Genomic DNA, 15,726 nt, shown 5'->3' on the forward strand with positions numbered 1-15,726 from the left:
CAATAAGGTAAGAAAAAGAGATAAAATAAGGATTGGAGAGAAGAAATAAAAATTTCAAATTTCTTAGATGACATGGTCATCTATGTAGGAAATCTAAAAGAATCAACAAATAAATTATTAGAATTAATGAGTGTTTAGCAAGACTATCAGCATATACCCTCCATTCCCGTACCTCCTTTTTCTCAGCAAAACTACAACTTTTAAAATGATACACTAGAAATTTCTGCATGCAAATTTTAAAACTCTAAAGTTAATCAATATCTTCATCTTCTTTCCCAACTACATAAAGACATTTTAATTCTTATGAGCCCTTGCCTAAAATATTATTGTTAGCTAATATTTTAGTTCTATCTTTTTTTTAAAAAAAACCTTATAAATTAGACATTAACACTGTGTTATATGGACAACGACTTTTAGATCTACTTGCATATCTACCAATTTCTTTGTTCAACATTTCTTCTTGCATCTCAGACCTCCTATATGGAATCATTTTACTTTTCTCTAAAGTATATATTTTAGATTTTTCTTTAGTGAGCATCTGTTGGCCATAAACTCTCCGACAGCTTGTGTCTGTTCTCGAAGAATGGTTTGGCTGGGAGTAGAATTCTAAGTTGGCTGATATCTCCTCTCAACATATTGCTTGTGTTACTGCACTAGCTTCTGGCTTCCTTTGCAACTGTTGAGAAGTCAGCCAGCAGTTCAACTATTCTTCCTCTGTAGGTGATCTCAGATTCTCTCTGGCTACCTTCGAAGGACAAAGTCCTCATCCTCAGCCAGGAGATCAACGTACAAGCTGGATTGCATGGTAGACCAGGGGAGGGGAGAGTGGGAAGATCAGAGGAGTGGGACAAACACATCGTCTGAGCAGAGCTGCCTTGCTTGGGTCCAAAGGGTCTTCTCTGACTCTTTACCTGCTGCAGAAGCCAGATTCAGCAAGCAGAGAGGAAATTGGAACTCCCTTACCACCTTTAGTGACTAAAAGGGTGGGGGGCACCCAGATTTGAACTGGGGACCACTTGATCTGCAGTCAAATGCTCTACCCCTGAGCTATACCCCCTGCCACGTCAGCAAGGTCCAATTAACACCATTCCATGTGCTGCCCCAGTTGCCCCTTCAGAATGGGTTGGCTGAGTTGCCAGACCTGCTTTACTGCTAACTCATCCCCCTGCCTTAGTAGAAGCAACGGGCTCTTTTCTCCCACAGCTCACAGCCTCTCTACTGTCAGTGCTGGAGGAGGTATAACCTGGGGAGCATTCCCCGAAAGCTGGAAGGGTCTATAGTGACATCTCCATTGTGGTTTTTGTGCTGAGCACCTGAGACTCAAAGTCCCCACTGGCTTGGCCAAGCATGCAACACCTCGAAGACAGGACACACATGGACCGGATATGGGTCAGAGCATACAATGCCACACCCTAGGATGCAGGCTGGCCTCTCTCCCGTTGCCCCAGATCTCCATGTAGTCAACCCTTTCACTGTTGGGTGAGATGAACCGTCTGAAGAAATGATTGTCTCTAAGCTCCCAGTTCGCCTTTCTGTGCTCTGCTCTGTGCTGCTGGGTCTGGGACTCTGTAAACCTCTCTTGTCCTTTGCCAGGTGGCTTCCTGGTTGGTCCTGCCAGCAGGGCTCTGGGGGGACACTGTTGGGCAGGGGCAGGAAGGAGCACTGTCCTTCCTGCCTACTGGGTTCCTGTCCGTGTCCCCGACCGTGACAGTCCATCCCAGGGGATTGCCGCCTGCAGTTTGGTGCTCATAGGGCCAGCTTTGTCATGTCACCTCAGGGACACTAGCGCACCGCCTTAGGGGTTGGGGTCCCGGATCCACAGAGACCCACCCCAGGTTTGTAAGGTTGAATAAGTTCATCCTCCTCCAGCTGTGTCCACAGCCCGGGAGTCACAGTGGTTTCTTGCAGGTACTCCCTCCATGATACTTAATCTTCCCTTTCACCCTTTCAGTCCTGTGATTTCCAATTGTTGTGGGTTAAATTGTGTCCCCACCCCCCCAAAAAAGATGTGTTGAATCCTGGCCCCCAGAACCTGAGAATGTGACCTTACTTGGAGAGGAGCATCAAAGTTGTAATTAGTTAAGGTGAGATCACAATGGAGTCAGGTGGACCCTTAATCCAATATGATGGAGTCCTTATAAGAAGAGGAGAGACACACAGGAAGAATGCAGCCACGTGAACTTGGAGGCAGAGATTGGAGTGATGCATCTACCAGCCAAGGGATGCTGAGGATTGCCAACAACCACCAGAAGCTAGGGAGAGGCCAGGAAGGACCCTCCCCAAGAGCCTTCAGAGGGAGCCTGGCCCTGCCCATACCTGGATTTCAGACTTCTAGCCTCCAGAACTGTGAGACAATAAATATCTGTTGCTTTAAGCCATCTATTTTGTGGCACTTTATCACAGCAGCCCTAAGAAACTGACACACAGATTAACAATTATTTATATTAAGTGCTTTCTGTTAAAATGACCAGTGCAATTTTTGTCTCTGGACTGGACCCTGAATAATGCAGAAATTGGTACCATTGGGATCCCAGGAAACAGACCCTCAAAGAGGGTACTGGGGATGCATTTGGTCTTGTTCTTCATCTTCAAGGCAGGGCCGAGTGTCTGACAGGACCCTGAATCATAAGGGGTGGCCATCTAAGGTGCTGTAAGCTCCAGCCAGGCTCTCCTTTTGAGGGTGGTCTCTATGAGATGCAATATTGTCAATTTAGCTCAAGGAGGAAAAGGGAACTTTCAAAGGGGGCACCCAGCCTTGAACCAGGGACCTCTTGAGCTACAGTCAGATGCTCTACTACTGAGCTATACCCCTAGCTGGCAGAGCTTTACACTTCCACTGACACACAGCCTGCCCATTCTGACTCAGCAGAGAGCTCAATTGTACCTGTACCCCTTTATGCCATAACTATCCTCCTTTTCCAAAAAACACCATCATTTCTTGGCACCAGCTTGGAAGGTCACTGAAGGTTCTGTTTGGGGCAACAAAGTCTGTACCTGGCTTGATAAACAGGCAGAAGATGAAGCTCAGAGACTCATCGGCAGCTTTTCAGTTGAGCCCACTTTCAAATAACCTATAAAGTGGGATGGAGATAAGCATCTCTCCCAGCTCACATCCCAATTCCCCATCTGTTTAAGGCACTTGAACTTTCACATTGTTACTTTAGCCTTCTGCCTCACGTGTATCCTTCCCCACACTGCTCACTTCTTCCTGTCTTTCCTTTAGCCATCCCCTGCCATCCGCGACGACATCAATTCTCTAAATTTTTTGTTTCTTTGGATTTCTCTCTCATCGCCCAATCACTGTCTTTTGTGTCATTCCCCAAAGTGGTCCAGAGGCTTGGTTGATTCTAGGGCAGGTGTCGGGTTGATGGCAGAAGGGCTCGGCATTAGTTAGATGTTGGTGCATAACAACATAACCCCAAACTCAGCAGCTTAGAACAGTAAGTCTCATATCGTGCAGTTCCAGAGATTCTGGAATCTGGGGGTGGCTTAACTGGGTGGCTCTGGTTCAGGATCTCTCATGAGGTTGTGGGTAAGATGTCAGCGGGGGCTGCATCATCTGAAGGTTTCACTGGGGTGGGAGGAGCCCCTCCAAGCTGGCTCACTCACACAGATGTTGGCAGGAGGCCTCTATCCCCTGCTTGATGTATCCTCATGACATGGCAACTGGCTTCCCCCAGTGTCAATCTCATCCCAAAGCACCCTCACAGACCCACCCAGAGTATTGTTTGACCAAGTATCTGGGCACCCCATGGCCCAGTCGAGTTGACACACAAAATTAACCACCACATATATAAGCGTATAATTATTTTTGTAAGATCTTACCAAACTGTTTTGCAGAGTGGTTGTACCATTTTACATTCCTAGCTGCAACATACAAGTGATCCATTTTTCCTGTATCCTCACCAGCATCTGGTGTTATCACCTTTTTCATTTCAGTTGTGCTGATAGGTGTGTAGTGACATTCTGTTGTGGTTTTAATGTGCATTTCCCTAATGGTTAATGATGCTGACATCTTTTCAAGTGCTTATCTACCAACTGTATATCCTTTTCTGTGAAATGTCTGTTCATACTTTGTGCCCATTTTCTAACTGGTTTTTTTGGTTGAATTTTGACAAGTTTATGTATTTTAGATACAAGTCCCATTTTTAATACTTTCACATTCAGTAACAGTATTTAGTATTGTTCTGTGTATCTTTTAAAAACCCAGACGGCATAATGCAAATGTATAATTTTGCATCTTAAATTCTTCTGCACATGACATCGTATTTTTAACAGTTATCTATGTTGCTCTTGTATCTGGCACATTGAACTTGTGGGACCCAAGAGATGATAATCAAAGCAACTTCATTTTTGCCTTTCACTGTCCCTTTAAATTTTCTCAGTGAGATGTTTCTCTTGCCCAGGTGACTTTAATAATAACACTTAGGTAACAGTCTGAATTCGTAATTAAAATGTCCAGTCTCATGTAATAATCAATACTCTGAAATTGACTTCACTTTTTTTGGGGGGGGGCACACCGTACCGAACCTTAGTTCCCCGACCAGGGATCGGACCTAGGCCTTCAGCAGTGAAAGCGCAGAGCCCTAACCACTGGACCACCAGGGAAGTCCTGTGAAATCGACTTCAACTTCTCTCCACCCCTAGAAGTTGGAGAGTTGGGACATGGTCCTTCCTTTCTCTCCTCCACGGGCACTCATTCCCAGCACTTAGAGTGGGGAGGAGGAAGGGAGGGAGGAGAGGATGAGGAAAATAAGAAAGCGCCTCCTTGATCAGTACTGTCGTGAGGTAGGTTTGCTTTCCCTGGGCCTGGCAAGTGTTGGAAATTACTCCTCAGGCATTTCCTCGGGCTTCCTCCGAGGTCTCCATCAGGAGCATTCGACTGCTCCCATGACCTGGAAAAGCATTTTTTTCCTGGCTTTCCGGGATCTGTGTCACACAGACTCTCTCTCTTGGGGTTCACGACCCATCCTCTTGCGCAGAGTTTGATTTGCTCCAGAATGGCTGTGTGGCCTGCGGGAAATACTCATGTGCCCTTTGTTCCCACCCACTCTGGCAGCACAGGCCAATTCCAAAGAGCAGCCGGCTCCTCTCCACCTGCAGAGCTTTGTGCTGGACGCAGCTCACTGCAAACCCCAACCCCAGGGCACGTGGACCAGGGCCTTCAGTGGACTCCGTGAAACCCCTTTGCTAGACTTAAGAGTGATGCTCACAGCACATCTCTCCAGAAAAGTATTCCTCACCCATACTCTTACCTCCAACAACCTGACCCTCTTATACCCTCGAGGTGGATGACTCATCTGGTCATCAGACCTGACTTTCAAATTTCACTCCTGCCTTTGGTACCTGATACCTATTTTATCTTGGACACTCAGTTAAAACTTCCTTTTAATTGCTTTATTTTATACATGATAAGACTCCAGGAAGTTTTATTTATCTATTCCACTATTAATGGACATGCTAAGAATGTTTCCTGTTTTTTGCAAATTAACAGCGGTGCTGCGATGAACATCTCCTGATGCATTTATGCTAGGATTTCTCAGGGGAATATACCCAGAAATGAAATATCTGGATTGTATGCACACTTTTAATTTTAAAATTACGGTTTTAAATAATTTTAATATTTATTTTACTATTTTGATTGCCAAGATTTTCTCCACAGTGAGTGTACCAATTATACTCTCATTGTTAGCAAATGAAAATAATATTTCCTCCCTCACCAACTTTCGATCTAGTTAAACCTCAACTTGACTTTTGACAGGGGGGTGAAAATGGTGCCTCTATTATTTTAATTAATTTTCATGTATTTGATTTCTAGCAAAGCTGAGCATCTCTTCATATGTTTATTTGTCATAAAAAGAAACTCTTCTGTAAATTGCTTTTTCTGTCTTTGTCCATTTTTTTCTGTTGGTTTAACTTTTTTTTTTCTTCTGATTGCTCTATAGGAATTCTTATATTTTTATTTTTTAAAATTATCTATTTATTTATTTATTTTTGGCGGCATTGGGTCTTCGTTGCTGCGCACAGGCTTTCTCTAGTTGTGGCCTTTGTTGGGGCACACGGGCTTCTCATTGCGGTGGCTTCTCTTGTTGCGGAGCACCGGCTCTAGGCGCGTGGGCTTCAGTAGTTGTGGCACACGGGCTTAGTTGCTCCGCGGCATGTGGGATCTTCTTGGATCAGGGCTTGAACCCGTGTCCCCTGCATTGGCAGGCGGATTCTTAACCACTGCACCACCAGGGAAGTCCCCTTATATTTTTAAATAATTAAAATGTTTAATTGTGGTAAAAAACACATAACATAAAATTTACCATCTTAGCCATTTTTAAGTGGACAGTTCAGTAGTGTTAAGTATATTCATGATGTTTTGCAACAAATCTCCAGAAACTTTTCATCTTGCTTATATTCTGGTGCAAATCTGTTCTCCACCATATGTGTTGCAAAATTCAGGGTCTCTTGCTAAGGAATCTTTGTCATATAAAACTTTAAATTTTGATACAATCAAATTTATCTTTTATAGTTTGTGATTCTGGAGTTGTGCTTAAGAAAGCCTTCCCTGAGTTATACATATTTTATAAACAATGTTTGTGCCCCCACCCAAATTCATACATTGAAACCTAATCCCCAATGTCATGATATTTGGAGGTGGGGCCTTTGGGGGGTGATCAGGTCATGAGGGTGGAGCCTTCATGAATGGGATTAGTGCCCTGGGTGCTAATTTCTGGGTCTATGGTATTTGGTTATAGCACCCCAATGGACTAAGACAATTTTATTTTGTATATTCTTCTAAAAGTTTGAGTTTATATTTAGGTCTTTAATCCCTCTGGAATTTGTTTTTAATGGAGTGAAGTAGGGATCTTACATGATTTTTTTAGGAGCCAATTATCCCAGCATCATTTATTATATAGTCCACCCTTTCCACATTGGTAACATTATCTAGGTCTTATATTCTGAGGTCATGCTTCATCCAGAGCAACACTGTCCAATATAAATATAATGCAAGCCCCAAATGTAATTATATATTTTCTAGTAGCCACATTAAAAAGCAAAAATAATTATTAAAGTTAATTTTAAAGATCTATTTATTTAACCCAAAGTATCTAAAATATTATCACTGCAACATGTAATTAACACACAAAATTAATAATGAAATTATTTGCATTCTTATTTTTGGTGCTAAGTATTCAAAAATCTGCTGTGATTGCAAAGGATGCTTTCATGTTTTCTGACTGTGCAGAGCATTTCAAATGCCCTTGTTATGTATGGGGAATTTCTTTCCTTGCAAGGCCCTCAAAAGAGAAGTTAGAAAACTCTGTTCTCCAGGCTCCTTTGAGTTTCTGGAATAGGTCCAGGCTCCAATAATGAGAGGTACTTGTGTAAGGTTTGAAGAGAGAAGAGGGAGGTATAGAGTCCGTTTTGCTCGCAAGGATGGTGTCATTGTCCAGTTGTCCAGTGTTCAGGGCTTGTTTGGTACAGATGTAGTGCACGTGCTGGTTTCTGGGAAGGAAACTGGCACCTCCAGCTGGGAGGCACCAATGCAGTGGTGGTGGTTTTTCATCAGGCCAGTTCTGCAGCTTAGCTTGGGGCATTGTTCCTGGAAGGCTAGTCTGCAGACTCTTTTTCCAGCCCTCCTACCTAGTGAGATATATATATATATATATATATATTTTTTTTTTTTAGATACATATTATTTATTTATTTATTTATTTATTTATTTATTTGTGGTACGCGGGCCTCTCACTGCTGTGGCCTCTCTCGTTGCGGAGCATAGGCTCTGGACGCGCAGGCTCAGTGGCCATGGCTCACGGGCCCAGCCACTCCGTGGCATGTGGGATCTTCCCAGACCGGGGCACGAACCCGTGTCCCCTGCATCGGCAGGCGGATTCTCAACCACTGCGCCACCAGGGAAGCCCCTGAGATATATATTTTTAATAAATGTTTACAGCTTAGTCTACCTTCTGTGGCAGGCACCCAAGGGCCCTGATGACCACAGCAGACTAAAACCTAAAGTTCTTTACTGCTCCAGCCCAAGGATGCTGAGAAACATACCTCCAAGGGCATGAATTCAAGCAGTGAGTTTCCAACTATCTTTGGTCAAAGACTAGCTTTATTTTTAGTTTCTTAAAAAGCTGTCACAGCTCAATACTAGTACATCAGACTTGCGGACTTTGAGACCCACTACAGCCAGAGCTGGCCAGTGTCAGATTGTAGAATTTCTAAGCATCGACAAAGAGGTCTTGGGCTGGTTCCTGGACCACACTTTGAGCAGCACCAGTCTAAGGGCCATGGTGACCACGAATTCCTCTGAAATCTAGGGATGACTTTATCACTCTGCTGAATTAGTTATGCAAGACCTCTGTAGAACTGCCTTTTCCAGCTGCTAGAAGAATCATACTCCACCAGTTAGGAACTGCATTCAGCTGCTGATAACCAATTAGAAATGAGAGTGGCTATTGTGCTCCTCAGTACAGACTCATTCACCATAGTACCATGCATTTCTTTTTTTAAGTTTATTTTTTAATTTTATTGAAGCATAGTTGATTTGCAGTGTTGTGCTAATTTCTGCTGTACAGAAAAATGACTCAGTTGTACATATATATATTCTTTTCCATTATGGTTTATCAGAGGATATTGAATATAGTTCCCTGTGCTATACAGTAAGATCTCATTGTTTATCCATCCTGTATGTAATAGTTTGCATCTGCTAATCCCAAACTCTCAATCCTTCCCTACCTCCCTCCCCCCACCCCCGGGCAACCACAAGTCTGTTCTCTATGTTGTGAGTCTGTCCTGTTTCATAGATATGTTCATTTGTGTCATATTTTAGATTCCACATATAAGTGATATCATATGGTATTTGTCTTTCTCTTTCGGACTTACTTTGCTTAGTATGATAATCTCTAGGTCCATCCATGTTGCTGCAAATGGCATTATTTCATTCTTTTTAATGGCTGAGTAATATTCCATAATATATATATATATATATATATATATATATATATACACTACATCTTCTTTATCCATTCACCTGTCGATGGACATTTAAGTTGTTTCCATGCCTTGGCTGTTGTGAACAGTGCTGCTATGAACATAGGGGTGCGTGTATCTTTTCGAATTATAGTTTTGTCTGGGTATATGCCCAGGAGTGGGATTGCTGGATCAAATGGCAACTCTATTTTTAGTTTTTTGAGAAAAGGCCATACTGTTTTCCATAGTGGCTGCACCAATTAACATTCCCACCAACAGTGTAGAGGGTTCCCTTTTCCCCACACCCTCTCAGCATTCATTATTTGTAGACTTTTTAATGATGGTGTGAGGTGGTACCTCATTGCAGTGTTGATTTGCATTTCTCTAATAATTGGCAAGGATGAGCATCTTTCTGTGTGCCTATTGGCCATCTGTATATTTTCTTTGGAGAAATGTCTATTTAGGTCTTCTGCTTATTTTTCGATTGGACTGGGTTTTTTTAAAAAAATTGAATTGTATGAGCTGTTTGTATATTTTGGGAATTAAGCCCTTGTTGGTTGCATCACTTGCAAATATTTTCTCCCAGTCTATATGTTGTCTTGTACCATGCATTTCTGATGTGAAAGAAAGGAAGTTCTTGGGGGAACTTCCAGGCAAGGAAGAATCCAAATGCACACGGTCCCCTGGGCTCTCTTTAACCTGCAGAGAGGTGGGCTTGAACCAGGCAGAGCTGGGTGCACCATGGAACTTGCATCCGTAGACTTTTCTCCTGCACTGCTTTACCTTGTTACAGGGGAGGTGAGAGGACCTCCCATTGACTGTAACAATGGGAAGTTCCTGGTGTAGGAAATGGCCTTGTTAGAGGAGCCTTTTTAAAATGAGTAACTAGGATCTACTGAGCTAGTGCTTGAAAAGTTGTTGATGGGGAAAGGGCATGAGTCTCAGAATCATCTGGATTTGTGTCTTCTCTGAGGTATAAACAAGCTAGAAATGTCTATCTTTCTGTTGAAAAAGAGTATGTGGAGGTGAGCAGACCAGGGCTGGCATGGTCACTGCAGAGTGTCTTTAGGGACACAGGCTCTTTTTATCTCTCTGATCAGCCTTCCCTTAAATGTGGGTCCCATTCTCAAGGTTGACTCATGGTCCAAGTTGGCAGCTGGCACTCCAGCTATCACATCTATGCTCCAAGTAGGAAGCATGAATTAGGCCAAAAAGGGGACATGTCATGTTTGTCCTTCTTTTAAGCTTTCCCAGAACTGTTGTCTGATGACTGCTTCTTATCACTCATTTACCTCCCCTAGCCAACGAGAAGTCAGGAAATGTGGTCTTTTAGTTGGGAACATAAATGCTCAGTATAAAATCAGAGTTCTATTACTAAGCAAGAGGGAAGAATGTATTTTGGGTAGTTAACTAGTGAGTTCTGGCCCCTACACACACACACACACACACACATACACACACACATATATTTATACATATATGTGTGTGGAGCACAGTTTATGCTTATTTTTGTAAAGGAGATAAAATATGGACAATATCTAGGGTCTGTATGTTACATAATTCCAGGGACAATGTGATTGGTGGAGCTGTGTAGTATACAACCTCTGTGACTGTACTTGGCTGCCCTGGCAATAACCATCATCTTCCCAACCTTCCATCTATAAAGACCTATCATATGAATGCCTGCTGTTTTTCAGAGCTAGTACAATATTTTGCTCAGTTGATGAATTGGTATGTTTTCACTTCTGTTTGATTACCAGGAAACTCAGAGATACGTTTTGTATTCAGCAGCAGTAGCTTCTCCTAACCTGGGCTCTCGGGAATAATAAATTTACATCCTCTCTCAAATGTTCAGTTCTTGCCTTATTTTTTCCCTTGAATTTTTAAAATTGTGGTGAAATACACATAGCATAAAATTTATCATCTGGGCTTCCCTGGTGGCGCAGTGGTTGAGAGTCCGCCTGCGATGCAGGGGACACGGGTTCGTGCCCCCACCTGAGAAGACCCCACATGCCGTGGAGCGGGTGGGCCCGTGAGCCATGGCCGCTGAGCCTGCGTGTCCGGAGCCTGTGCTCCGCAACGGGAGAGGCCACAACAGTGAGAGGCCCGCGTACCGCAAAAAAAAAAAAAAAAACAAAAAACACAACAACTTACCATCTTACCCATATTTAAGTATACGGTTCAGTGGTATTAAGCACATTCATAATGTTGTACAACGGTCACCACTATCCATCTCCAGAACTTTTTCATTTGCCAAACTGAAACTCTGTCCCCACTAATCAATAACTCCCCATTCCCCCCTCCACCAGCCCCTGGTACCCACCAGCCTTCTTTCTGTCTCTATGATTTTGACTACCTCATGTAAGTCAGCCCTTGCCTTTTTTAAAAAAAAATAAATTTATTTTATTTTTATTTATTTTTGGCTGCGTTGGGTCTTTGTTGCTGCACGCAGGCTCTCTCCAGTTGCAGAGAGCGGGCTCTAGGCGCATGGGCTTCAGTAGTTATGGCTCACAGGCTCTAGAGTGCAGGCTCAGTAGTTGTGGCGCACAGGCTTAGCTGCTCCACGGCATGTGGGATTTTCCCGGACCGGGGCTGGAACCCATGTCCCCTGCTTTGGCAGGCAGATTCTGAACCTCTGTGCTACAAGGGAAGCCCTGCCCTTACCTTTTAATACTTGCTCTATTGATGGACCTTTATTGCATCTTTTACTGCAAGCTGCCTCAGATCCTATTTTTTTGAAGCTAGCTTGGTATAAACAAATAAAATCAGGATGGTAATAATTAGGCACAAGGGAAACACAGAGAAAGCTTAGGGCAGACTTCCTCTGCCCCTCCAGGAAATGAGTATGGCTGAGGAGGTGAAAATGTAGCTCATGAGAAATGTCACAGGAGGAATACTGAAGTCTTTCCCCCTTGTTGGAAATTTAGATTCCATGAGGCTGGGCCTCCACAGAAGAAGGAGGTATCACTTCCACTGGAGTGAAAAACAATCATGACAGAGGGGGCACCTGGATTTGAACCAGGGACCTCTTGATCTGCAGTCAAATGCTCTACCCCTGAGCTATACCCCCGGCTGCCTACATCTTTTTCACAAGACACTTGCATAGTTGCAGTCTTTCCTAAGCTGTGCTCTCACCATCCTGTGTCACCCTGGGGAGCTTCCTGAGCGGCTTCTCTGGGCACCCACCTGCACACCTGTCAGAACTGCTCCCTTCCTCAGAGCCTGCGTACCTGTGCCCACCCAAACATCCCTCTTCCCAGAGCATGTCTCACCCCCCTCCCTCATTATTATTATTATTATTATTATTGCTGGATACAGGAGGAACTCTACCCAGCCCCTTAATATCTAAGATGCTTCATTTCTTTTTTCTTTTTCTTCATCTCCCACTCTCTGTTTTGGTTTCCTTTCCCGGGAACCAAGGCCTGGGACCTATGGGAGGCTGTCAGCGTCTTGGCTTACCCCAGGAGAGGCACCTGGCCAAGAAAGCTGCAGCCTCAGCTTTCCAGGGGAAGAGTGGGGAGGGGTGAGCCCAGAAGTTGGCATAGCCACAGGGCCTGGCATGGGGCTTGGGCTTACTTCTTCTGGAACTCAAACAGCCCCTGCTGTACAGTCATACATTTTGTAGTATTGAGCCATCATTGCATTTCTGTCTGAGTCTTTCTTGGCTATGTTGTACCATACAATTGGATACGATTTTCTACTATTTCATTCAGATTATTCTGAAGTGAGATTGCCCTTCCCCGATAGAGGAGGGTGGTTCTTTGGTCAAGGGTATGGGAGTAGCTGTGCCCCTGCTAGATGCTCCAAACAAGCTCTCCACTTGTAGGAGAACGTAGGCCCATCAAGCTTCCAAGACTCCAGGCACATCCAGTGAGGCACTGAATGTGACAGTCTGCCTTTCTTGGGAAAAAGAGAGTTCAGAGTGTTGGCAAGTGGATGATTTTTTCCAGGATTATAGAACAACACTGGATGAACACGAACATACTTCTTGGCCCACTTCTCTAGGATTGATTCCCAAGAGTGAAGACGTAAGGCTCCGAGGGCCTGGCTGGGTGCTGCGGCTCACAGCCGCCATCAGCAGTCACCAGTCCCCCGGGGTCCTGCGCTCTGTCCTTCACTTCCCAATCCCCATGGTCCTGCCCTAGAGTCCTTACCTGGCAGCACCTCAGTGAGGCCATCAGGTATGGAGCCTGGCTCCCAGCCCTGCAGCACCAGACCCCTGACTTTGTGATGCAACCCGGTTAGACCAGGCTCTCAGGACCTCCCTAATCAGGCTCTGAGAGATGGATGCATAATAAGCCAGAATGCCCTCGAGGTTACCTGGGAAACCAAATTAGCTATCAGAAGGTTGCTTCCCGAGGCTGCAATCAGAGCAAAGGGGAACTGAATGCTCTTGAGGGTTTCTCAGGCCCCAGAAGATTATTATGCATTATTCCTGTTCCAAAGTCCCGTTCCTTCTTTAGAGGCCAGAATACTCACAGTCACACCGAACTGGGAAGCGCAGTGTGTCCTCAGGCATCCTTCCTAGATCACTGCCCCCCCGCATCCCGCTTCCTGAACATGCCAGTCCCCCTCCTCCATCTAGCCTCTCAGCCCTGCGATCTGCTCAGTGTGGATGGATCTTAATCCACAGATTGAGGGATAGAAGATAACTCTACAAAAGAACTGGATCTCTATTTTGTGTCCCATCCTACTGAGTGACAGAAATGTAATGAGTCAACCTCAGGACTCCCCCGACGCCCCCGCACCCTTGTCACACCTGAGTCCTGAAGGGCTTTCCGAGTACCACAGTGCTGGGGGGGTGTGGTGGGCATCTGGTCCTCCATGTCGTCTTGACAACATTGTGACCTTCTGATCCCACGCTGGTCCCCGCTGTGTCTCCTCCTGGGTTCCCTGGCTCTCCCGGCCACACCCATGCCGCGCCCCCCTGCTGGCACAGAGTGGGTGCCGATCTTTATTCCCCGAATCCCCCAGCACCCACACTGTTGGAATTGGAAAGCTGAGTACTGACAACATGCGTTCTACAGGGTCATCCCTTCCCTGTGTTGTTAAAGGCACAAAACCTCCCCGGCTGGATGGGGGACGGGGGAGAGCATCCTTCAAGGGCAGGAAACCCTGGTTACCAGCTGTGTGTTAAGGCCCAGCTTCCTAACTGGTCTCTCCGTCTCCCCTCAATGACCCCATTACTCTCCATCCTTCCAAGACGGCTCTTGCAGGGGTCTTCCTAAGACAAGGTACTAAACGCTTTCCGTGAATCATCGCGTTTCATGTTCACATCAACCCTATGAGATAGATATAATTATTATCCCCGATTTACCAATAAAGAACGAAAGCTTAGAGAAATTCAGTAACCCAGATAGTCTAACTCCAGAACTAAAACCGGTGACCATATTGCAAGAGTTCTTTCTAAAACACAGATTGAATTGGGTCTCTGCCTGGCAGCGCTAGATAAGACATCAGTCATCCCTTACTGTTTGATTTCCTTCTAGACTATTCGGGAGGTAGGAGCTCATCATCCACCACTTTGGGCTGATTAGGTCAGAGCTCACTTTTAGTGATACCCCAGTCTGAAGAAGTCACTCTGGAACCCTTTCTCATAGACACGCCTCTCATGGGCAGTCCTGCTGATGGCTGGTCCCACGCACTGCCTGCTGACTCTAGTTTCCCCTTCCTGGGGTGATATTATCTTCAAGTTTCAGGGGTATCACCATCCTGAATATAAATAAAAGTGGGGCGTTCTAGAAGCTGGAGGTAAGCATTTCCCCCACTAATCTCTGGGCAAGATGAGCCATGAAGCCCACCCCTGAGGCAGGGACCCACCTGGCCTAACAGCAGAGGAGCTGGATGCTCTCCCAGGTGTCATACATCTGTCACCTCATCTGTGCTGCTGGTGATGCCATTGAGGCCGCTAAGGAGCCAGAAACCATAGTGACCGGTTCTGGGAGTGCGCTTCTTCATTTCACCTTGCTTTTTAGCCAAGTTCCCTTGAAAAGCGTCAGCCTGTCTCCATGGTGCTAAGAGGAAAGAGGAAAGGAAGTTTTCCCCTGCACACACCAATACTCCGTTTATTAATGTAAGATACACAACCAAGTCAGAACCAGAAAATGAAAACTGTGTTTTTTATTTGGGGGGCATCGTTTCCTTCTGTTGTAGATTTTAAAATGTGCCTATGAAAAAGGAATTTTTAAAAACTTTCATTATGGTAAATCTTAAATATATACAATAGTAGTGGTATTTATCAATTTATCATCCAGTGTATTGGTCAGGGTTCTCCAGAGAAACAGAACCAAATATATATATATACATATATATTATATATAATATATATAATTATATCTATAATATATCTATATCTGGTAGAAAGAGAGAAAGAGAGAGAGAGATTTAATTTAAGTCATTGGTTTCCATAATTACGGAGGCTGAGAAGTCCTGTGATCTGCCACCTGCAGGCTGCAGACCCAGGAAAGCTGGTGCTGTAGGTCCAGTCCTGCAAGTGGAGAGCTGATGGTACAAGTTCTAGCCTGAGGCAGGAGAAGACCGATGTTCCAGCTCAGCGGCGGGCAGAGCCAATCCTCCCTCCCTCTGCGTTTTGCTGTCTTCAGCCCTCCGTGGGTTGTATGATGCCCACCTGCACTGGGGAGGGGGATCTGCTTTACTTAGATTTTTACTGACTCAGATGCTAATCTCATCTGGAAGTACCCTCACAAACACACCTCAAAATCATGTTTAACCAAGTATCTGTACGTCCTATGACCCAGTAAG

This window comes from Hyperoodon ampullatus (genome assembly GCF_949752795.1).
Source record: "Hyperoodon ampullatus genome assembly, chromosome: 9".
NCBI lineage: Eukaryota > Metazoa > Chordata > Mammalia > Artiodactyla > Ziphiidae > Hyperoodon > Hyperoodon ampullatus.